Source organism: Epinephelus moara, chromosome 5 (genome assembly GCF_006386435.1).
Source record: "Epinephelus moara isolate mb chromosome 5, YSFRI_EMoa_1.0, whole genome shotgun sequence".
NCBI lineage: Eukaryota > Metazoa > Chordata > Actinopteri > Perciformes > Serranidae > Epinephelus > Epinephelus moara.
The window spans coordinates 15,284,059-15,309,769 of NC_065510.1; the positions used below are offsets into that span (position 1 = coordinate 15,284,059).

Here is a 25,711-nt window from a genome sequence, read left to right on the forward strand (position 1 = left end):
TCTGTTTACAGGCTACGCTGTCAGTCAGTGTGCGGGCTGGAGATTGGTGGAGCAGAGAGGGGAGGGGGTCCCCACTCCGTATGGTAAACGAGTATGTGTGTATGAAGTATGTCTGTTACGCTAGAAGAGTCAGAGTTTGGGACGGAGTCTTTTACCCCCTGGAGTGTTACCAGAGTTTTTGGAGTGCTCATATAAACTGGCCTTTTTCCCGAACGCTCCTCTGGTATCCTGCTCGTGAGGGATTCATTACAATATCGTAACATGGTTTAGATTTCTAAATAAATATTCACCTCTTTGCTAGATAGACCTACTCCTGAAAAACTCATGCGCAAGGCTTTTTGTCCCTACGAGTCCACCGTCATTTACCCGACGGGAGGGGTGAGTGAGTGAGCCCTGCAATCTAGAATTTGACCACTGATGTCACTGTTTTCAACCCATTTTACACACTGGCCCTTTAAATGTATTATATTTAGTGGATGTTATGATTCTTGCTAATTGGGTAGCATCTGTGATTTTTGCTTTGCACAGACTCTTTCCCTCCTCTGTAGTCTCACATCTGCCTCTAAATCTTATTTTCACACATTAAACATTCGGTCACAGGAAACAAAAAAAAGTCTGAGGGATCTAAACTTTAATTTGGGCTTCACTACTTTGCTCCGGCATTAAAACTCAGCATGAAAAATTCTCCTGCTGCTATTTTAACCTGCGAGAGTAACTATTAAGACGAACAAGGCAGCCAGGTTCAAGAAGTTCAAATCCCTGTGAAGTCTGGGTAGGAGTAGTTGAAAGAGAGGTGCTGTCTGCCTTCAGCCAAGGTTCTGGGCAAAACATAAAATTATTCTGATGGATTGCAAGGAGTAAAAAACTACTCATCAGTCACTGCTGTTATATTATTCCAAAACACTCTTTCCTATTGGTAATTAAAAACAGCCCTTAGCATCTTACATTATCTATAAAAATTACAGCATATACAAAATATGAGTCGAGCCCGACTCACCCATGAAATAGACTCTCAAGATCAATGACGGTAACAGCTATTGATCTCACTGATTAAATACATCTCAGTCATGAAGGTGGGGTATACATCAAGCAGCAGAGCAGAAAGTTCAGGAAGGCGAAGGCGGGAGAGAGTTGGATCCGGCAACTCAACATTAACTATTTAGTTGGGGTCAGTGCGTGCAATGAAGATTACAGGTATTATGAGGATGTGACTAATGTGGCTATAATTTGCATCATCAGTAGGATACCTTGGCACCCAAAGCTAAAAAGCCCGGGCATGATTATCACCTCGGCTAGACCCATTTTCATTTCGCTCCTGAATGTGTTATCCACACTGCATCCACCTCCCGGGGCTGTTGTTGCAAATAAAGAATATGTTCTTCATCTAGTTAGTTAAAAGAGGTTTACACAGATATTATTGGTTGCTTAATTCGACCTGATTTCCCTCGCAGGCCCCGACACTTCATCTCGACTGTTGAGCCAGCAGCGAGACGCTTTAATATGCTCATTTTCAGCTTGTAACCGGCTAATAGTTTTCAGACTGGGTCACTCTGAATTTAATCAGCTGTAAGTTGGTGCTTAGCCGTGGTTAAGTGTAGCCCCGAGGACTTAACTTTGAGGCAGGAGTGAAACTCTTTAGTGAGACATCAGAATGCATGTCAGGACAAATAGGCTGGAGCGAAGTATTTGTTGTAATTCCTGATTCTCTTTTATGACTTTTTCTTTTAAATTAACATTCAGGTCAGTCCCCTCCTTGAGTAAATGGAGGTATTTTTAGATTTAGAACTCTTAGTGACCTTTGCAGGCTCTTATCTCTTGACTGTGAGGGGTTTGTGGAGACAATTACTCATTGATGTAGTCCCAAGTTGGCTTCTGAGAATAAGGCCAATGTTGGTGCTGCCAAGTGAGTGAGTTATGTAAACAGGCTGATACAGAAGAACAGTAGAGAGAAGACGCTCCACACATAGAATAAATAGGAGTTGTCTTATTTTGTTCTCTGTGAACCATCTGAGCTCCCAGTAGACTGGGTGTTAGGGCAACTTGCCTAAAAAATCTTTTTTTGTTCTTTTTGACAAAAGCCCAGACAAGAACAGGCTGGTTTTATAATTTCCTCACTTATTCATGAGAGACTTTCTTGCCCTAGCTGACGTAAAAACTACAATATCTCTGATGGCGTGTTGGCAGATATTAAGTAGCATTTGAGGGATGCTGCAGAGGAACACATTTCTCCATATCAGAAGAAATGAGACGAATATTTCCCTTTATGTTACTTGCAGTGGAATTGTAGGGATTTGTAAACAGAGGGTTTCTATCAGGGTAATAAATATTACCATACCGCTACTCACGCCTCAGCAAACTTAAAAGACAAGGCCGTGACTCTCTAATGGACTTTGTGGTAATTACTGTAAATCATCCAATAATTGCATCAGAGACATGAGTACAGTGCAGTGTTTGTAATCAAACATTGTTTGCAGTCAGCTATTTCCTTGTGTGAATTGTTGACCTATGACAGTATGGAATAAGTTTCCAGCTACTATTTGTCATTAATCATTATTATCTTTATTACCATCATTATGATCCGACATATCCCTTGTGTTGTTGTTATTGAGGAGCACTCCACTGTGTTAGTGCTGCACTTCCATAAGATTGTGAGGGACACATCAAAAGAAGAGTGGTCAAAATTGGTGCAACAGTGTCTGACATATCCTGACTTTTCTTCTCCAATGACAATCAAGCCCAAAAAAACTCAATTCTGCACTTCCCATAATGCAACAGATAACTAACATAGCCTTTCTTTAATCAAGACAAAGGCTGTGTTTGAAATTGCATACTAACATACTGCATACTCAGCCTGTTCTCGTTTCGATGTCGTCAAATGCTGTAGCTATGTCTGTGATTTCGGCGTGAGACACCAGATGCCAAAAGTCACCTTTCATGGCAGCATCATACGCAGACAGTAGGTGTCAGTTCATGACGCAGCTTGACAGAACCTGTAATATAAGGAGCTGCAAGGTCCCTAAAGGGACGGATGGGTCCAACAAACCATGGACTTTCACTTTCAGCCTGGTATCACTTACCGTATCAATGTAGAGCCAATCCATGGTGGTTTTTTTTCTATACTTAACCATGTGCTTTTGTTGACATTTATATAAATCACCCATTTACATTTTATCAAGGCTTAAAGTTATGCAAATTAAAGGGCAAGGACATTTGATCGACAGGCTTCCTGTGAGGCATCACCACGGTCCATGAGTGAAATATGGTCATTTCTGGCCTTTATAAAGCCAAGATGGCAACTGCTGAAACTCTGAACTCATGAGATCAAAAAGTGAGTCCACTGACCAGAGTGTGCCAGTAAACCCGGAACTCCGTTAGCGCTTTTAGCACTTCCGGTTCTCTTGTCTAAAAGGCAATACGTTTTTTGAATGGGATTTTGGTAAAATGCCTCAAATAAGGTCTGTGGTTAACAAAAGCTTAAGCGAGTTTCAGGTTTTGTTCTACAACATAAAACACGTCAGTAAATACCCTACTTGTGAATTTTGAAGCTTTTACGTGTCGTAAAAAAGGCGGTTGCTAACAAGTTGCTCAATACAACTACAAACCCTGTCGGGGACATTAAACGTCATCACCCCCGAACAGGCGAGAGTGCTGGCAGTCCGCCATTACAGCTTCTTATTTAGCTTAAACAGTCCGATTTCCCCATTATACAATGTTTTTAAAATAAAGCGGCCGAAATCAGTTGAAAGCTTAGTGGCGGTGACGTCAAGAGTCATGCGACCGTGGAGTAGTCATGTAGTCCGTTAAAGCCTAACGTTAGCTTTTTACTTCTGGTGCCGCCCCAAAAGCTTCAAACGCGGTATGAAAGGTGTTCATATGTGAAGATTATCTCGCTGAACAAAACCTGTAAGTATCATAAACTTGTGTTAGCCACAGAGCTTATTTTCTGACATAATCCAAAATGCAATGCAAAAATCACATTCACTTTGTCTTCCGGGAACCAGCGCGATGCTAAACTTCCGGGTTTTGACGTCAGCCCTGGCACACTCTATGGGTGACATCACGGTAGCTATGTACTTTATTGTTAGTCTCTACATACAGACTCTACATTCAGTGACTGTAGAGTCTGTAGGCAAACCCCGGAGATCTTGCCTCCGGAAGAAGAGCGGAAGAGCCCTGGTTTCCGGTTGTAGGCTGTTTGTAGTCCGCGTGATATTGACCAATCACATTTGAGCCGGCTACAGTTGTTGCCAGGTTAAACGGTCCGTGCGGTGAACTAACGAGGCGGAACATAATTGGCGTCACTGCAAACTCTGCATCCATTGCAATGGTTCAGCATATTTACTTATATATAAACGGAAGTCGGAAACGGAAATTCGCCTCCTCCGCCCAAATCAAACCGGAATGCCAAAAAATCGGGGGTCTGCCCCCAGAGGCTGTATCGCCATCTGCCGGAAGTCAGACGCCGAATACAGCCGATGGGTTCCGAGAATGCTTTATTGTATACAGTATATGGCAGTTTTTCCCAACTGTTCCTGCCACACGGCCCAGATTTCTCCTTAGTTATTAGTTCAAGGTCTGACAAGTTTAATATATTCAGCGTCATATATGAGTTTGGCCATGTCGTCAAGCTAGCTCTTTGCCTGCGTTAAGAAGTGGTCTGTTATTCATTTACTGTACAATAGGAGACGCCACTTCAAAATACAAGCTTGTGCCGTAAATTCACCGCATTTCAAAAGTTGCGGTCCATTAAAAATGGACCTACGACCCACTTTTGACCCACGATCCAGCAGTTGGGAACCACTGGTCTATGGTATACTCTATTCTACATCTGGGCATTTCCTCCATTCACAAAATCCACATACTGTGCAACTGGAATGCAATACAAACTCAATTTTACATCATGCTTAGTATATGTAGTATGTTAGTATGAGATTTCAAACACAGTCGGAGAATATACAGCCTGTCTGGCAGTTTTGGGAGGCTGCACTGAGACATAGCATGTTAACATGCTCACAAGGGCAATGCTGACACGCTGATGTTTAGCAGGTAAAATCCTGCTAAGCCAATCACGATGCAGGAGCATCGTGATTGGCTGATAAAGATTGTGGCAAAGTTTAATTGGATAACCAGAAGAGTGAACACCCGTAGTCAGCTGATTAGAGGAAGCAGTGGGAGTGGGAGGGAAAGAATTGTCAATGGATGAGCATAAAGAAGTTCCTCCTGATTGAACTTACGCTGAGCTTCATTAGTTTTGCAGGTATGTCATCATAAAACTAAATAATGGGCATATTCAATTTTTCGACTTGATGATGGTGTTAAATTAAATTTTAAGTATCTCAAAAATTAGCCTATTAAAATGTATCTCAGGGAGAAATAAGTACCCCATTTACCCCAAATATTGGATGGCAATCGACTCAATAGTTGTTGAGACATTTCACTTAAAACCACAGCTGTCAGCCTCATGGGGGGGCTTCATGCAGTAGATGTTGAGATAATTCAGTTTGGACCAAATTGTTGGATCACTAGACCGACTGAAATTACCACCCTTAAAACACACATCTAGTGCAGCTGGAACACTTGTACTCTTCAAGCCCAAACCAAGATAAGCCCTAAAAAATGTCAGGATTATTTTCTTATTTATTATTTCTCAGACTTGACAAAGCCACAGAAGACATTATACAACTGTTTTTACAACAGAGTAGTACTTTTAGTGACAGTGATGGCATGTAATCCTTGTTAAATGTGCCTTTAAAATCCAGTCAGACCTCTCCCCTTGCTGGTTTACAGTCATATCATATTCATAGCATTTTAAATGATTTGGTTTCAGCTATTCCAAAAATAAATCTGTGACTGACATAGTTTGGTTCTGCGCTCATATTCTAAAATGTGCCCGTCAGACACCTGTTGTGACTTCCCAGCACACCTTTGAGCGGCGGTCAGCTGCACGCGAGCACACACATTCAGAAGGTGTGTTCCCTGCTGGTGTGCTGTAGTCTGACCGGCTTGCAGAAACACAAGTTGAGCACTGACAAATTGAAATTCCCCATCCTCACATTTCATTTGAACCCCAGGCAGCAAATAAAAAAAACTTGCACAAACAAAGAAAGCCGCCAGTGTAAATTCTCACTGATGGTGTTGAATGTAACGAGCACAGGGGCTTTCATGGTTCAGCTCTAAGCTCATACAAAGTCATTCAGACAGACATGTAGTGCGTATTCACGCTGCACTGCAAATTCATTACCTTAAGACTGTACACAGCAAACACTAGGTATGGGCAAACATTTAATTTGTGTGTTTGTATTTCCACTGGAGGTGCAACAATCCATTAAGGCTGAGGCTGCTGTAGCAGGGAGCTTGGTGTCTCAGTGGCTACAGTAGTTATATTACTGAGTCTGCATCACATATGGTATTCAACCAGAGCTCTTCACGGCACTGACTTGGCAACCTGCTACAGACGGAAGGATTAATGTCATCAGGCAGGTGATGGATGGCTCAGAGTCAAACAGCAATAATACAATGGATCATGACTAAATGATCATAGAGGGAGCTGTCTTTGGCAGGTTAATTCTCGATGGTAGAAAACTATGCTTAGTATTGAGAAGAAGAGAAAAGCATTGGCAGATTAGTCAGGGTCATAATCAGTTTTGTAAAAATGCATATTTAACATCAGAATGTTTTAAAGCTGAGAGACATCCTTAGAGATAGCCTCAGAGATAGGGTAAGGAGTTTGGACATCCAGAGGGAGCTCGGAGTAGAGGCGCTGCTCCTTTGCGTCGAAAGGGGTCAGTTGAGGTGGTTCAGGCATCTGATCAGGATGCCTCCTGGACGCCTCACGTTGGAGGTGTTCCGGGCATGTCCAACCGTTAGGAGGCCCCAGGGCAGACCCAGAAAATGCTGGAGAGATTACATATCTTATCTGGCCAGGGAACACCTTGGGGTCCCCCAGGAGGAGCTGGAAAGTGTTGCTGAGGAGAGGGACATCTGGGGTGCTTTGCTCTGCCTGCTGCCCCCTTGACCAGGTCCTGGATAAGCGGATAAAAATGGATGCATGGACTATCAGAATGTAAAAGCAAACAATAGAACACCATTATAAGTCTAAAATATGGGGAGTGGCTGTCTGGGAGGTGCATCTGACAGGGTTTTTCCTGCAAAGAGAATTACGAGGCGGCTGCCCCTGTCAAATTTCGTCCCGCCTCCAGCTCTCGACACTTGGCGCACCGCGGGCATATGCTGGCATGGTAATGGTGCAAACCTGATTGGTGACTACCGTTTTGTACTGAGACAACATTTACACCGGTGAATTACAAACATTCAAACAAACATCTGTAAAACATGATATTAGTTCATTACATCATATCATGACTGCCACATACACTGATAACAGCAAATGCAATACTCAAAATACATCATATAAAAAGTAAAAACTGTCTTGTGACAGCATCTTGTGAAAGTGTGAAAGAGGGTTAGTTAATACCCAGTTATTATTTAAAATTATTTTTTAATGCTTCAAAGACAGGAGGAGATCTACCTTTGTGTAAATTATATTTTGCCAGCAGAATCAAACTGTTTTACAAGATATTCCGTTAATCAGATAATCAGTATTTGTGGTCATGTTCTCAGACTCAAACATAGCTTATCCAGGTAATGTGATATGCTTCTTTAATAGAGTATTATTATCACTTGGACCATTACAGAAAATTGCAGATGAACATTTAATATCCAGGGATTAACATTGTAGACACAACTGCCTATCCTTGTAACAATTAGGCCACGCTTTATTAATAGTATTAGTTAATTTTCAATCATTCAGATATCAATCAAATATTAGAACTCCTAAAAGATGTTGCTTGTAAAGTGTTTCCTTGAGACTGCTGAAGGCACAGTACACATGCTCGTGTGCACATGATAAGGATGGCACCACCTCCGCCTCATTTTGAGCCAGGAAAAATTCTGATCTGCACAAGTGAGTAGGCACAAATGAAAACTTTACTATATTGACTGGAAATAGAGCAAGATAGTAAGATTACTACGGGTCAAGCATGGCTTGATTCATCAGGAAATGTCTGATTGTGGTCTTGTTGTGTCTTGCATGATGAAACAGAGAAAGGGGCTCTGAAATCAAAGGGAAATTATGGATACAGTGAAGCACTCATGGCGACATGGCAAGGAGAGGCAGGCAGAACAGATGGAGTAACTCGTTCTGATGGAATAGCAGATATGTATTGTCACTCTGTTGTCAAAACAGCAGATGGAGGTGTGCTGCCAAGCCGACAGTTGAGTGTATCAAAAGCAATGAGAAGAAACTTTTCTGCTACTTGGTAGCCCTCACTAAAAAATTATACTTCAGTCTTTATACGTTGATTTCAAGGGAACAAAGCCATTCTTGGACAATCAGCTTTTATGCTCTTTATGAGTTACTTTTTGTGCTTTTACCAAATGCTGTTCTTGTGAAATCGGAAAAAAAAAGTAATAGCTGCCTTTAGCTGCCATGCAAGGCTGGATCAAGTGGCCCCAAAAGTTCCAGGATGCAGTGCATGTCAATTGAGTTTGGCAATTTCATTAATTGCCAATTTGTTACGAAAATAGAACCACTAAAACTCCTGAGGCAGTGAAGGCCCTTAACTCCTCATCTTCAGTTCACTCTATGAACTCAGCTGAACTATGTCCCCCAGTGGGTTTCTTAAGGCAAAAGACATTTTGTTTTATTTACCCTGTTAGAGTATTTTAAATGTTTATGTTGATTGGTATTTGTTTTGTATTGTTTGTCCACCCTTTTTAGTTTAGTTTAGTTTAGTTTAGTTGACAAGAATTCAAATACAACAGTAACAAAAATAAAGCTGAATATGCCATTGTCAAGGATCAAACCATAAGGACAGGCAGGACTTGTTTTCACCATGGTCCCTGATGTTCTATCAGATTTTACAACACCTCCAAGATGGAGACGGCCATTCAATGGCCAAAGCAGAAAACGCTTGACCACAATGTACCATATCCCGACACAGCAAGCTAACCACAGATATACATGCAGATAACAAACAACAATAAACATATGTATATTCTTTTTTGAAGAAACTCAATTTTAATGTGCAAAATGACCATGAACTTATTTGGAGATGCTATCTAGCAGCCTCTCTTCAACCATTTTCTTCAAGACTTGTCAGGTCTTGCAACTCCTTTATTGCTAGAGGCAGTTTCATCCACTCTCCTAGCATAGATAAATAAAACGTTACCTGTCATGGTTTTGAATCTATAAAGGCTCAGATTGGCTACCCCAGCTTTGGTATTGTGATAATAGACTTCTAACTTTTTAGAATAATTGTTGAAATACTGAACTGAAACCTGCCCACATGACTCCTGTGATCCATCCCTTGCCTTACTCTTACCTATTTGTTTTGTGCTTGATATTTATGTCTTAATTCTTTATTGAGGTCCCAGTACCATGGCCTAATGGCATATTTCAAGTGACATTCGACTAAGCAGGAGGCCAATAGCCTTTGGTATTCCCTATCCAGTAATCTAGCCCTCCTGGCTGGGTATCTAGTTATATTTACCTTGCCCAAAATCTTCAAGACCATGGAAGCTGCCCCCAAGTTCCCATCTAGGATGCAACCCAGGAGGCTAATAGGGGACTTTGGTGGAATAGAGTCCCCTTTCATCTTAGTATTGAGTGCAGATTTCTTATTCAATCTATGCTTTAATCCAGACAAAATGGACTTAGGGACATGCCAAGACAAATTCAAATCAATGTTTCATTTAAATGATAATAAATGATTGAATCTTGAAGCTAGATTCTCGAAAAGTACAAAATTAGCTAAGGCAGGTACTTTATCTTTGTCAGCAGATGTAGTTTGCTCAGTTGCCATGGAACTGTAGGCATTTATACTTCCATGAGCTCTTCTAGGGTATATTACTCATGTTGGCTTAATTGATGAGGTTGACAGCTCATTCTTTACCATGGTAGAAAGTACCACAACAAGAAGTTGTTTTATCAACAACTCAATGAGGTCAAGAGTGACATGTCAACCTGCTCCTTAGCACCCACTGTCCTTATCGTAAATCCTACCTAGAGTTGTTCTCATACCATTACCATAGTTGGAAATGCCTCCAATACTGCCTTAAATGCTGGATCAGGTATCAGGAAGTAGGCAGGTCTATGCACCAATCCATACCATGTAATAAACTTTAACCCACCGAGGGTGGAGACGTCGTATGTGATATCAATGTACTCTGTTTACTATTTTTAGAATATCTCCAGAACACTGTGCTCTAGAAACTTACTTTAAATGGCCCCCACTTTATCTTTTTAATTTAGCTTCATTCTTTTGAAGTTGCCTGAGGAAGACCATTTGGGTCGAAATGTTGCTTTTTTAGTCATTAAAAACTAAACTGGGAGCTCTAATTCAGTGTGCGGATTTTCTTCGTCTTTCTAATTTAGCTTCTTGACATGAAAATGGGTTAGTAGTATACAGCTGTTATTTATTTCTTTCTTTTTTAATACAATGGCAGTGGATCGGTTCACAGTACCGGCTGATAACCAAGTTAGGTATCGGTATTGGAAAGTTAAACAATGATATTGGAACATCTCTCATCCTAACCCCTGACAACATGAAGACAACCTTTTTCAGACAACCTCTCCTGAAGAGCATTTTTCGTGAGGCGCTTGTTTGTACACAGAGAAGGCTCTGATGAAACATGCTGGCAGCTTAACCCTAATGCTGTGTTCCCACCAAACGCGATGAACGCGATTTAATCGCTCATAACGCGAGTAATGCGCCGCCCGTAACGCCCGAGTTTCGACACCTGACCATTTTGTTAATTTGCGTTATCGCGTCATTCGCGCAAGTAGCGGGGAAGCCGGCTGTGCTAACTGGAGCTAAGCTAGTGCTAACGTTCATAGTAGAACCATTCTGCAAACTAATTAAAGACACATATTTACAGAACTTACCAAGTAGGCCAGTCTCCTCGGCGACTTTCACCAAAGCCTGCTCCTTTTTGTTGCGGTCTCTGTAGAGTAGACACGTAGTATCATATAGCTCCGGGTAGCCTCTGACGACCATGGCTGAGATATCCATCCACCATCGCTGCTTTGTACCTGCTCTGGAAGTCCCAAATGCGTCGGAGGGCCAAACGCTGTCGTTTTTGGGTTCACCCTATCCTGCAGAAGCGCATCCAGCTCGGCGAGTTTCACCACCTCTTCCAGGAACTCCGTCTGGATGATAGCCGCTTTCAGCGGTACTTCAGGCTGACTGGGGCCCAGTTTGAGGACCTGTTGGCGAGGGTTGGTGTCAGGATCTCCCGGCAGGACACCAACTACAGGCGCTCCATTTCAGCTGCGGAGCGTCTGTCCATCTGTCTCCGGTGAGTAGCAGTTTATTGCTGTGTCAACAACTGGACGTTGTTGACACACGACAGTGACGTCGGGAGAATCTCAACGCTGATTGGCTTTCGTGGCACAGCGTCACGCGAATTCGCCTCAAAAGTTCAATATTTTCAACTCGAGCGATGAGGCGTTGGACGCGATTTTCACGTTTATCGCGCCGCGCTAGACGCCTCTATCGCGTCCATCGCGTTCATCGCGTCGCGCTAGACGCGTCCATCGCCCTGCCCGGAGCGTTTTCGCGTCTAATCGCGTATTTGCATTGACTTTGTATGTAATCTTGACACGCGAATTTTTGCATTGACTTTGTATGTAATCTTGACACGCGAATTTGCGAAATCGCGTTTGGTGGGAACACAGCATAACTCAAACAGTTTAGCCTATGCTGCCATGGACAGTTTTACACAAGACAAATACCATGCTGACTTCCATTACAAAGCAGTTGGCTAGCATTGCTGTGTGGCACACCAAGGGGGTATTTCTTCACTGTATCCAAGTCTAGTCTCTTTGCCCTTAGTAAACACCATTTGTCCTCTTAAGGTGTTTACAATTCACCAGCTGAAGGAGGAGCCTTTGATATTTCACCATCCCTCCTAACTTTTATGTGTCTCAAGTGGACTTAGAGTTGAGAGTGTTTCACATCTGCTCTTGTCAATTTACCACCTAACCTTCAACCCAAACACAATGAAACGCCACCTTATACCCCAAACCTGCACCACACTCACCCAATCCTGACACAATCCTGGGGACCTCTCACAGGTGAATTTGGTATGCTGCCTTGGTAGTTTAAAACTAAGTACATACCATGTTAACCTCCATTATACAGTGGTTGGTCAGTATATTATTTATCATGGAATTTCTCTGTCATATCCAAAGATCAGGTGAAAGTAGTAATCTTCCCTGAGGGAAGATGGCATAGAGGTAGACGCTAGTCTTTTAGTAAACAGCCTGTGTCCTCTGAAGGTGTTTAGAATTCACCGGCTAAAGGAGGAGCCTTTGATATTTCAACATCTGTTGTAACCTTTACATGTTGCTTGCATGGCTGCTGCTCTCCTCAAGCTGTGTGGGCCTGTCAGTCCACTTTTAGCTCTTCACATAAGAGAAATATATTTGGGGAGGTGTTTGAGACAAGAGGCTGAAGGTAAGGGGACTGTTAGGAGGTATGTGTGTAAGGTGCATCAAATGAGGGTGGAGTTGAGAGAGACATGGGGACAAAGCAACAAATGAAGATTGATGGGCCATGCTTAAAGTCTTGTAAAATAACTCATTTCTATCTGTTATAGGGGCTTTGCTGACATCCTCTGTTTGCGTGGCAACAGGTGAATAGATATCAACTCATCTGTCTGTTGGCTCGTCTATCAGCTTGTTTGTTGGCCTGCTGTGTATTCCCTCATCATCAGCGCCGCTGACGCTGCAGGCGAGCCAACCCTGATATGACACACTAGCTTAGAATCACTTCTTCGAATCAAACTTGTTCCCTTTATCACATCAACAGAGGGAGGGGAAAGAACGTGAACTGGTTGCGTATTTCAATTCTGTGGGGAGGGGGAGATATGACAATTTATACCATTGGCTCTACTTGTCTCTGTTGCACCTGGCAGCAGGGTGGATGGAGGGTCTTCTCTGCGCTGTTCTCTTGCAGCGAGGAGTCAGAGTGTATGTTTTCGGGCCACAGTTAATTATGACATTAATGTTAGTCACCATCATCCCACGAGTGAGCCTGTCAGAGTGTGGAAACACAGGGCAGCTACCATTTACAAAAACACAGCTGTAAAGCCCTTGTCACTCCGGTAGGCCCGCTCTGCTGCTAACCTGCTAACCCCAACTCCCTAAACGTGGTGGGAAGCAGGTGAGTAAGCAGAGGTCATTTTGTCAGCCTAACCTCCTAACCCTAGCTTGGAAGGAAGAAAACATCCTGGGATGTCGCTCTATGATTAGCTGCTACATATGTAGTGGTGTCTGTAGCTTCTGTAGTGGCTTATAATAATTCATGTCATCTTTAAAAGTATATCAGCAACCAGCCTATCTGCCCTTCTCCAAATCGCTTTAACATTATCGCAGAAATAAGGAGAAAGCATACCTGGCTGACATTGGTGATCTGACTCCTCTTGATGTAGCTATATGTTTGCCAGCTAGTTAGCTATTTTTTTGCTAACATTAGCTAACTTAAGATGGGACTATAAACAATATAATGTGTCCGTGAAGACTGACAGACCCCAATCACATGTTTAAACCATCTTCAAAATTTCTTTTCAACAGAAGCCCCTTTTACACAGCCAGATTTTCCACGAATGTTGGGCCATTTTGCCGTCAAGCTGCGAGCGTTTAGCCACACAGAGCCGGATTGGCGAGTTGATCCGAGGTGCCCAATTTTCCGCCTCGTAGGGTAGACATATTGGCGGAACCCTTTTAGTTTAAAAAGGCCTTCCGCAACGGGAGGGGCTGTTGAAGACTCGTGGGAGGAGCTGTTGATGACACCGCACTTGCGAGCCACTGGCGGTGGATAAAGAGGAAACAGCTGATAGCGGGAATTAGCGAGCAGCTAGCAGCAAGAGGGAAACACAAACCTGACAGACACTGTAAAGATGAGCAACTGGGGAGACAAGGAATTGCGCGCCCTCCATGCCCTGGAAAACAAATAGGCCATTAACTGTCAGATGACGGGAACAGTGAAGAACGGGCGAGAGAATCGCCGAAGGACTGACCAGCTGCGGCTTCCCTTCCACGTCACTGTTTACGTCACACGCTGAGCTATACGTTTTGTTACTTGCTCACGCCCCCCATTGCCCCGAAAAAGGCGTATTCTGTATGAACAAAAGTTAGGGCAGGCGGCATTTTGCTGCACTCCCCGATTTTGTTTTTATACTGCCAATGCTGAAAAAAGACTGCTGCCAATGCTGAAAAAAGACTGATTGGGCTTTCCTGCAAATTTGCACAATTCCTATCTAAAAGGGTCTATAGATGAGAGCCTTTGAGATAGAGATGATGAGATAGATTTCATATCTAAGGATAACAAGAAAGAGGAAAGTTTACTGAGGCCAAAACTTGCTCAACTGTTATTGGAGCACAAATTGAAAAGGGGCAGGACTTAAGAAGGGTAAAGTATGAGTACCATACTTGTCATGCTTTACGTAGCTGATATTTTCAATATGACGTTTGCTTGTAATGGAGCATCTTGCTTAGGTCCATCTCATCATCTTTTGCTCATAACTACTGTGTGTTTAATAGCCGATGGACACTTTATTTCTATTTAACAAAGTGCCTTGGTGTGTTGCCTGCATACTTGTAGTGTGTGTGCCTATGTAGCTATAAAGCTTGCAGATTATGGACCGACAGCAAGTGGAGAGACTTTTGTTCTCAGCGTTTGTCCTTCAGACAGCCTTCTCCTCATCCCTGGTGCCATTTTATGGGGGCACTCACATTGCCGGGGAGGAAGCACTGCCTTAATGATTGAAGTCAAGGAACAAAAGACTCTCTACTCCATGAACACCACAGATTACCTAAAAGTCTGCATATGTTATATATGCTAGAGTTTTTTGTGGTCATTGTCTGGTTTTCCAGAGCAGCCAACACTAGCAGAACACTGAGCAAGTCTGAAGAACCTCGGAGTCATTAAGGCAACAATATGTTTTCTTTTTTCTGTAGTAAGTCCACCCCAGGTAACATACAAGCTAATGCTTCGGTTTATATAAGTTGATTATGCAGTATGAATTATTCAGCGTGTTCCAAATGCCTAATGACTCCCGTTCATTCAGTTTTAGCGGTGGTAAAATTTTGCTGATGTTTGTATATCCTTTACCAGAGATCCAAGTCACTGATTCAAGTTTCCTCTGGTCTACTTGCAGGCATTATGCAAAAACAAAAACAATCATTACATTGTTGTTTCAAGAGATATTTTTCCTTTTATACCTCCTTTTTTTCAGTGTTTCTACAGTTCATTTAGGGTTGTTTGACTAACCTCCATCACAAACAAAAGCCACTAATGTTTAGTTGCATTGTGTAAAATCTGTTTTTCTTTTTTAGTTAACCAGGTTACCTCAGGGTGTGACCTGTTTGTTTGTTGTTATCCCAAGACTTGCATATTAGGACATTAGTAATTTACTAATTGGACTGTGAAATCATAGGGACTCTTCCATTATAAAATGCCATTGCACAGATAGGGAGGAGAAGATCAAAGATTTATGGTTCAAAAGTGCTGTGTTACCAGAAAGAAACCTCAGTGTAATTTCCACCTCCTCCCATGCCCATATAGTCTCAACCCCATTTCCCTTTTTCTTTCACAATCCCCCTAATGATCGTAACAGGCCTTGGAGCCCATAAATCTGAACGGTAGGGAAACTAAGTGTCTCATCATTATGCAGCCTCCACCTATCTGCTCAAAGAGCATCCATGTAAGGCCCCCAGGACAGCAGCGGCACTTGTTTAAATCCAATCTCATTTCAGTGAGCTCTTCATCACTTTTTCCCCCTCCTGCACCTAATGACGTCCCCATGCCATATTGTTGTCTTATGTGTAATGGGGATGAGCTCAATTACTCTTCCGCTTGACTAATGGTGATGACTGAGTTAAGTTGACTGAGTCATTTTCAGTCGAGGTAATGTTGTTGCTGGCACTTGCTCCCTGACGAAGTTATAAAGTCTTCCAGGAGGCTTCTTTTTCACCTTGGCAGGACTGGCATTCAAGTGTACAGCTGTTCATGTCTGTGAACAGATAGATTCACAAAGCCATTTTTCATGTTACGTGACTACGTTGATCTAATCACAGCTCAGTCCATCAGAAGAAGGTCACGCCTGATTCTGTCTTATAAATCTCAATCATTGTGGCGCTGGGTGCACAGGCATGAGCCTCATTCCCTCACCCACAGTTCACCATAATGTAGAAACACCCCTCAACAACCGTTTGTGTGTCGATACTTGAGCCTCTCAACAACTCATTGGACGTGTCAACGAAAAATAAAGAAAGTACAGTTTTACTTACTGACCGTCACATCTGCAGTTTTCTCCAACGGCGCCAGAGTAGCTGTCATTGATTTTTATTTATCACTCTCCCATTTATGTGTCTGAATGTTACTGTATGTCATAGTATGTGTGCAAGGCAAGCTGTTTACACAAATTGCCACTGCTGGGATTAATAAAGTTGTCTGAATCTGAATTACGCACGGCTGTTGATATTTGTAGCGTCTATACCACTTATTCATCAGATCCCTGCAAAACCATCATCGCGGTAAAATCTCAGTCATCATCATTATTAAATGTCACAAGGATGATCAATGATTCACTCATGGCACTCATGTGGAAACTGACTTAACAAAGTGCTCCACAGGATAAAATTAAACGATCACTTACAGGGAGGTGAATGTGAATAAAAGCAATGCTGAAATGTATCACGCATAAATAATTTAAGATTAACTTTATAAAAGTGCCTTTGATAGACATTTTACAGAAAGCTGTGTAAGCTGTAAAAATATTAAAACAATCAGTGAAGTTGGCACACATCCTAAAAGTTTTCCATCTCTTTACTAATTTTTAATCTGCTCCTTATTGTATCACCTGAAGCTATCTCAGCTAAAACAGTGTGTACACCTGACCTGAAGAATGCGTGAGGTGCACCAACTCAGTCTCACTCCAAAGTCGTCGAAATCCGGCGCTTGGGCAGTGACTTGAAGTGTCAGACACCAACGAAAAAAGCCATCCTTTAACACCGTCATGATATGCAGATGGTCGCTGTTGTAGTTTAATGGTGCCCGGTGGTGTCAGGGGGAAACGCGGCAGGACAAGAACAAAAATATGGCAGAAAGTCCAAGTGGGGTGGGTGGGAGGGGTGGTGAGTGGGTCCAACAAACACCAACTTTCACCTGTGAGAGCAGTGTTTGCGTCCCGTAAGATTCTAAAGCCAAACCCTGTCCTTTATTCCTAAACCCAACCACGTGTTTTTGTTGCCTAAACCCAACCTCATGCGTTAGTTGTTGAAGGAAAAAAATGTCAATTCGCGATGTTATACTGATGTAATGCTTTTATTTTTGAAAGAGACTGTATGTAAACTTTAAATTTCCTGTGAAAGCGGAAGTGTGTTTTGACAGTGCACATACATTGCATGTAACAGGCAGAACTTGACACTGCGTCCCAGAACTTCAACAACCAACTCACCCAGGGTACCTTGAATGTCGTATCTGGATGTGGAGAGTCCATGACCAAATGAGATCGGACTGAGAAAGTGTTGGGTATGCACATTCTCACCACAAATTCTTCCTTTATAAATACCAGTTTATGTGTGGAAAAAGGTGTACACATGTTTTTTGTGTACATCATTTATGCATCTGGCCCCAGGTCTTTGGGAGCACAAAAATTGGTGGCCAAAAAGGCGCCGGAAATGCAGCCATGACCCACTAAAACAGTGGGCTGCAGCTTGGCAGGCGTCTTGCTTAGGTGTCATGCCATCCACCATCTCCACCACCTCCTGATTACCAAGTTAGCTTGTAAACTTTGTCACTTTAGGAATGTTTCATGATGTGTACAAAAACCACAAATGTAACTTCTTTGTGGTTTGCAAATTGTCAAGATTTTATTTTGGTGACTGGGCTGAACTCTGAACATAGGTGGGACAAATTTGTGTTTTTTTTCCTGATTCTTAAGCCTGCCTCCAGACCTCTTAAATGCCATCCGCATCTAAAATTTGTTCCGCAAGTCATATAGATTTTCTGGTGTTGTGCCCATTGATGGCTGTTTCCAACAATTGGAGAAAGAGTCATTTCATCTTTCTACAAGCTGGATGCATTCATGAAAAAAAAGTGGCAAACATGGATTAGATTGAAGCAGCTTTCCTGGTTGGTATAACTCAGCTGCAAAGAAATATCAATTTTTAAATGCAACATTTATTTTTAATTAATGTGCAATCTAAAAGTGAAGTCCTGCTCCTAGAAACTGCTGCTGCTCTGAAAATCAACAGAAAATGATGTTGTTGGGACAGATCCATCACTCATTACTGATTGGTTGGGGCAAAATAAAACTAACTACGACCCCCTCCTGACAGGAAACCAGCTAATATGAACACAGCGTCAGGGTGAATTAATGAATCTCTTCCATTAGTTCACTTGAAACTCCCGAACAGCAAGTGTGTTAAAGGAGAAGTGTGTAGGATTTGGTGGCATCTAATGCTTAGGATTGCAGATTGCAACCAGCTAAACTTCCCATGTGCCAAGCATGAACTCCTGGTTATAATTCTGTTAGTGTTCACTGTTCTGTTCTGTTCTACATCCCAACCCTCACCAATGGTCATGAGCTCTGGGTAGTGACCAAAAGAATGAGATTGTGGATACAAGGGCCAAAATGAGTTTCCTCAGTGGGGTAGGGCCCAGCCTTGGAGATAGAGTAAGGAGCTCGGACATCCGGAGGGAGCTCGGAGTAGAGCCGCTGCTCCTTCGCGTCGAAAGGCGTCAGTTGAGGTGGTTCAGTCATCTGATCAGGATGCCTCCTGGGCGCCTCCCATTTGAGGTGTTCCGGGCATGTTCCACTGGTAGGAGGCCCCGGGGCAGACCCAGAACACACTGAAGGGATTACATGTCTTGTCTGGCCTGGGAACGCCTTGGGGTCCCCCAGGAGGAGCTGGAAAGCATTGCTGGAGAGAGGGACATCAAAATGCAAAAATATAAATTGTCCTATCTAGAGCCAGTGTCTGGTTTGTCCATTCTGGGCTACTGTAGAAACATGGTGGTGCAACATGGCAGACTCTGTTGACAAGGACCCGCTCCCTATGTAGATATAAACAGCTCATTCTAAGGTAACGAAAACACAACCATTTTTATTTTCAGGGATTTAAAGTATGTCTGTTTCTCTCAGGAACCAGGCTGGTTAAAATGTACTTTAACCTTAACTGATGTGCTGATCTGGCAGATGTCTGCTGGAACGAGATCTAACATTAGCAAACGTCAGGCTCTGTGTGAAAAACAACAGCAGAGAAACACAGTCTTACTTGCAGTTTGGGAGTTCCAGGTGAACTCATGAAAGCTGTTGCCGTAGATGGACAGTAAAGCCAGAGGCTTATCATGGTCAAAGAACTGCTGTCGAGTAACTGGACAGATATTTGGACAAATGTATTTTAGGGGTTAACAGAACTGGATTTTGTTTTCTTTTCTGTAAATGCTTTGCAGGGATATACAGAAACAGGTGCCGGCACATCTGGATAAGCTGTCCAAGTCTGTCAGGGTCTTAGATTTTGGAGCGGGTGTCAGCAGTCAGCAGAGTGAGCCTGGGAAATGGGAAAAATGCTCTGTTAAGGAAAATGGGCAACTTACTTTAGCTGCTAAGGTTGTGACTGGAAGAGGCTCAGGGGACGACTAAAACACTACACTGCTGCCTGTAATTCCTATTTTTTTTCCCATCACCATTACACTGTAGCATGCACAAACATATGAGCTCAAACACTTTTCCTCTTCAAGACCCAAGCACGACTAAAATAATGTGTCTGCATACTATATACCCAGCTAATGTAGTAATATTCGCCACTCCCATGGGAACCCGACAGCCCACCTAAATGTGAAAGAACAGGCCTCTGAGTCCCTTCAGTCCTTCAACATGCAAACATTGTTTGACTTAATCCACTCTAATGATGCAAATTTATGCTGTTAATTATTTCTAGCTGAATTGTATCCTGGCTAAACGTTTTCAGAAATGCAATGGGGACATCAGACTCAATAAAGTATTCAGGGAGAGAAGGGGAAGACATTATTCAAGATTTATTTTTTTCCTCTTCTTTCTTTCATTCTTTTTCATTTGCATCGACTCCATAAAAAGAATTTGCATTTTCCCATTTTGTTACATCCCTAATATGGGTGATATTGTTGTCTGTGGCTATAGATTCTGGTATTGAAGAGTCCTCTTTAGATAAGCTCTTTTAATTCAAACCTTATTTAATAGGAAGCAGTAAGCCTACATCCCTGAGTGCTTTGCTTTCAGGATCTTTCTCCGTCATTGTAATCCCCAACTGACACCTTTTTGCCTGCTAAATATGATTCTTCATTTAAACCCCCTGATATGGACATATACCGACTCTAAATGGATGCTATAACGTCATACAGAGTAACCTGCTCGCTGGTGAAAAAGCTATTTTTGTCACAGTGTGATTATAGTCAAGAGCGGTTTCAGCCAGGACCACTTTCTTCTGATTAAGTGTACATTATACTTCAGCTGTAGAAATCAGCTGTGTCTCATTTCCTTTTTTCCCAGAGTCCACAAAAGCATTCACAAGAAGTTTCTTTTTTTAATAAAGAATATTTATTACTACTATTTTTAAATAATAAAAGAAGAAACAAATATCTTTAGGTAAACATGAGTAATACTCCTGCAAGCCTTTGAGTGGGAGTGGACCTGTTTGATTGACAGCTGAGCTGGCAGGGGCACAGAGCTACAGTGTAGCTGTGGTTTATAAGGCAAGGACCAACAGTTTTTTGTTAACAGTTTTGAGTAATAACATCTACAGCAGATAGCATCTAAGGGTGGTTTCACACCTGCCCTGTTTGGTTTGATTCAATTGAACTCAAGTCCTTTTGCTCCCTAAGTGTGGCTTGTTCGGGCAGGTGGGAACACAGCAATCGCACTCAGATGCGCAGCAAAACAACCAGACCGAGACTGTCTCGGTCCACTTACAAATTAATTCTGGTGTGGTTTGTTTATGGTGGAAACGTGTTCCAACCTCGATCCGAACCAACTGCAGTCACATGACACGTTGTTTGGGTTAAACATGAGCATGTTACAGTCCTGGAGGATTATTAATGTGCACCTCCTCCTGTACTGCCTTAATATGCACATTCAGCACATCCAATGCATCAAAACATTGTTTTCTAGTTTGAGCCGCGCCTCGTTTTCAAACTGTATGGTTTGACTAAAATGAACAATGACAGCAATATAGTCCACGATGAGCAGTGCTAAAATCAACCTGCGTAGTTGTCCCTCCATTGTGACATTAATTTACTTCCTGGATTTTTCCCGCATGAAAATTCTGACCAATCAAGAGCAGCTTTCTCGCCCAAGACATTTTATCTGGTCCACTTGTAAATGCTGCCGTGAGAACACGAACCAACTCTAGGCAATTATGCAACTTTGTAACAAAATGAGTTCCTGATTCGGACCAAAGCAAGACAACTCTAGGTCTGAAAGCACCCTAAATGACGTTAGCAACAGCGTAACAGTACTTTTGAAATTTTCATGCATTTTTATTTTTTACAAGTCTTTCATCTTGGATTTTGATTTCAGTTTAGTTTTACTTCATATTAGGAGTGCATAAATAGGCTACTATTAGTGTTATTTAAGGAACTGACCATAGCTTTTATTTACTTTTAGTGAGGAAAGCCTTGTTTTCAAAACCATCATTTATTTATTGTGCAAAACCATTTTACTCTTGTATGGCACAAACCATTCACTCACCCCACAGCAGAGCCTGGTAAAGAGCACTCGGAGCTTAATAAAATGGGAAACCTCTTAAGAGGGGGTTTTTATGGGAGTTCAAATATGAGGAAAATATGAATGTCTTATAAAGAAATTTCAGGTGATTCTTTATTTATTACAAAACATAAAAATAAACTTACTTAAGATTTGACATGACTATAGTAAAGGATATTCTAAACAGGACTCCACTGATAATTTCAGCAAACCAACTGAGGCATATTCCCCAGATATGAGTAAATAATGGTTGTGCTATGACGTAATTTGAGCTGACTTTCCCTGTACATTAATGTTCAGTGGAACAACTTTAGGTCATAGTCAGGAAAACCATGACCAGAAATCCAAACTTCTGGAAACAGTTTTCTTAAATAATGACTTATTTTGTGATTTAATTGACATATGATGTGAAATACAATGCTATAAATTATTGCTGCAAGTCTTTCTTCATGCTTTTTGTCCTCTTCAAGCACCAGTACTGTAATAGCATCAATAAACATGCATCAACATCCAAGTGGCAGCTCCTTGACTTGGTTTTCAGAAACAATGGCTTACAGAGCAGATCTACAATTAGAGTTGCAATTAAAATAAAGATTGGTCACAAAAAAAAGGTTTGCTAGCCACTGATTCAAAATGGCAGTTCCTAATTCTTCTCACAAACCAGACGATTTTCCTCCAATCTATCATGGTGTGCCTATTTGAACAGCCCTTCCCTGCCCCTGTCTGAAAGGTGGTGTTGAGCTTGAGCCAAAAAGGCTGCTCAGCTGCTGCAGTGCATTTCTCAACTCAATGACTCTCCAGATGGCAGGTATCTTTAGTGCTCAGCTCCCATGTCCTGAGCTGCGACAGCTCTGCCGCGCTCCATCGGGCTGCAGCGGGCCCACCCTCCCAGGGTACTTTTAATGGACTTTAATTTGAAACACATGATCAGGACAATACAGACAATGCACTTGCTAGCACAATGAAGATAATAGAGCTCCCTTTCATGCATATGGGCTTAGAAATTAACAGCATAATTATTGCTAAGTGGAGAAAAATGATTGCTTGAAGCCTCCTTTATATTACATACAGATTGTGAGGTCCTACATGTTGACCTACATATATGTGGCTATATATATGTATATATGGCTTTGTCTTTCTGAAGAACTGAAGTACATGTCTCACCTTCATCTGAGAGAACACACATGACTGCCAGGCAGGTGTGCTGCCTGCTATCATTTGTTATGTAGCTATAAGGTGACAAGGTAGCATGAAGGAATCAGTGAAGGAACCCAGAAGAGGTGGTGCAGTATGAAAGTGAGCACAAAGCTGGGGGGAATTCATTTGTTAGACTTGGCTGGGCACACATTAGTGTTTGACACTGATAATCATACAGGATAATATTTTAATTTGTCGAACATGCACCAACAACACTTGGTTAACAACACCACAGAGTTCATGTTGCGATACACTTTTTACTTTGTGGAGTATATTTTGGGGTGAAATGAATCCATGGCGCTGATTTTCTGGAGATTTGTTCTTGACTCAGATGGACTGTGATAAAACGAACACTAGGTAGGCACACAGTGTTCCTGGGATAAAAAAAAAAATGTGTCTCTAAATATCTTCTGGCATTTATAATGTGATAAAAGGTCATGTGGACCATTTATGATTGGAACTAATTGCATTATGCACCTTTGTTACATCATTATACAGTGTCTCTTTAATGGCATGACACTGTGAGGTCAGTAACTGTGTTATGGGCATAATAATCCCATTGATGTGCTGTCATTTCATATGAAAGCTTTCATCTTTCAAAGGCTCCTGAATGTACGATCAGAGTAAATTATAGTCGCTCTTTATGTAGAATACATTACGTCTATCATAATAAAATTATGAAAGGGGAGGTGTAAATGATGCTTTGAAGTTAACCCGTACCTTGATTTTGACAAACTAATCACATTTAAACTATTGCTGATTAAGGTGCGATTAAAAGCTCTGGAAAAAATTATTTGCAAAGTGGACTTTGAATTTATATTATTCTATTAAAGGGCTTAAACTCTCTTCCAACTGATAAACATCTTCAGGAAGTTGCCATCTGAGCTCACCTGATCCCTCAACAGCTTCCCACCCATCATCAACCACTGCAAATAACCAGTGGTGTGATGTAAGTGCATTATTGTACTTTAAAACAGATTTTAGGTTTTTTATCTAATGCCACTTCTACTCCATTACAATGGAGAGGGAAAAATGTATTGTACCTTTTACTTCACTACATTTTTTCCCACACAAAACAAACAAAAATGTACAAGTGCAGCCAAAATGAGTAGTCGTTAATTGATGATACAGAAAATTAATTGGAAATATATTTAATTGTTTGTTATTTCTCATGAAAACTGACGATTTGCTGCTTGTCCTTTTAGTTATTTAAATCATTTAATGCATTTGTAATCATTTTGAGGTTTGTAGTATTGGTTGGAACAAACAAATATTGTGAGGATGTCACTTTGGGCTCTGGGTAATTGTGATGGCATTTTTCACTGTTTTCAGATATTCGACAAACCAAACAATCAATCAATTAATGAAGAAAATAATCAGCAGATTAATCCATAATAATTAAACAGTTACAAAAAAATCATCAGTAAAATCCAGTTTTTACATTAATGTATAAGTAATAATAATCTAATAATAACATATATGATAGCATAAAGCCCCGTTTCCACCAGACACTTTCAGTATGGTACCTTTGGAGCCTAAAGTAACCCTTCAGACATGGTACCTAGACCCTAGCGTTTCCACTGCAAACAGTACTCTTTCATGTGGGTGGGGTTGTTGTCACTCACTGCTCCGTCCAGCACTCACTGTATTTCCTCCTTTATCAGTCTGCACCTTGTTTATCGTCCACAGAGGTTGCACGCCAATATTTTCAGAACAAAATACAACAGGCTGCAGTGAGAGTCTCTCTAAATGGGGTATTTAACAACAGCAGGTTTGCGCATTTAGTCCTTCTCAGGCAAGCTCAGGGGTTTAGTGTTGCTGGAGCCCACAGGAACAACGCTCCCTAACGCTTTTTTTTTCTCTGAGCGAGGTTGAGAATATATGCAGTTCACATAATCCTGTAGAAATTACTATATATAAACGCTTGAAGATCCACTCATCACTAAAAGTGTATGTCATATAAAAACTAAAGTGATGGTCAAAGTTATCAGTGAAGTTTAAGGTGTGCTGATGGAGTCACGTCGTCAGCTCATACATGGAGTAACATTAAAACTTGCCAGCAGTCGGCCCAGTGAATTAAATTATTTTTTTCTCCAACTCCAGCTGCTGAGAGAGGCAGCAAAACATCCTTTCATTTTATAGTTAAAGTTTACTAATAAAACTCTCCACAGTATGAACACTGGTTACATGAGCCTCAAAACCAGCCACAACTCAGCCCTGAGCAGAGTGACCGTCCTCTATTGACCAATCAACGGACTGCAGTGTTCACAGCTCCACCTTTTAGTACCAGATCTGTGTGCTAGGTACCCAAACAGAGGGGGGAGCAAAAATGGGGACAGTGCGGAACGGTTCCTTTGGTACCATCCACAACTTTTCACAGTGGAAACAGGAAAAAAAGCGTACCGAACTAAACAAGGTTAACAGTCACAGGGGACATTTTTCTGCATTGAGTATGTTTAAATACTTTGAATGACATTTTCCTGATTATACTTATATACTTTTACTTAAAGCCACTACAAGGAACTTTTAACTGGATATGCAAAAGTCTCTCGTTTCTGCTGATGCCTGTGCGTGACCTACAACAGCAAATGAGACCATCGGTGTGAAGATAAGCTATTTCTATATAGTGTATATCCATACCTTTAGGAAACTGTGTCCGGGTCCGCCCCAGGTCGCTTCCAGGATGAAGCGATTTACGGCACTC

General features: G+C 41.7%; 1 protein-coding gene across 2 annotated transcripts in view; it reads left to right on the forward strand.

Moving 5' to 3' along the window:
- sorcs3a (sortilin related VPS10 domain containing receptor 3a) overlaps positions 1 to 25,711 on the forward strand; it is a 315,141-nt gene that overhangs the window by 178,705 nt on the left and 110,725 nt on the right. The gene's annotated exons all lie outside the window — the stretch shown is intronic.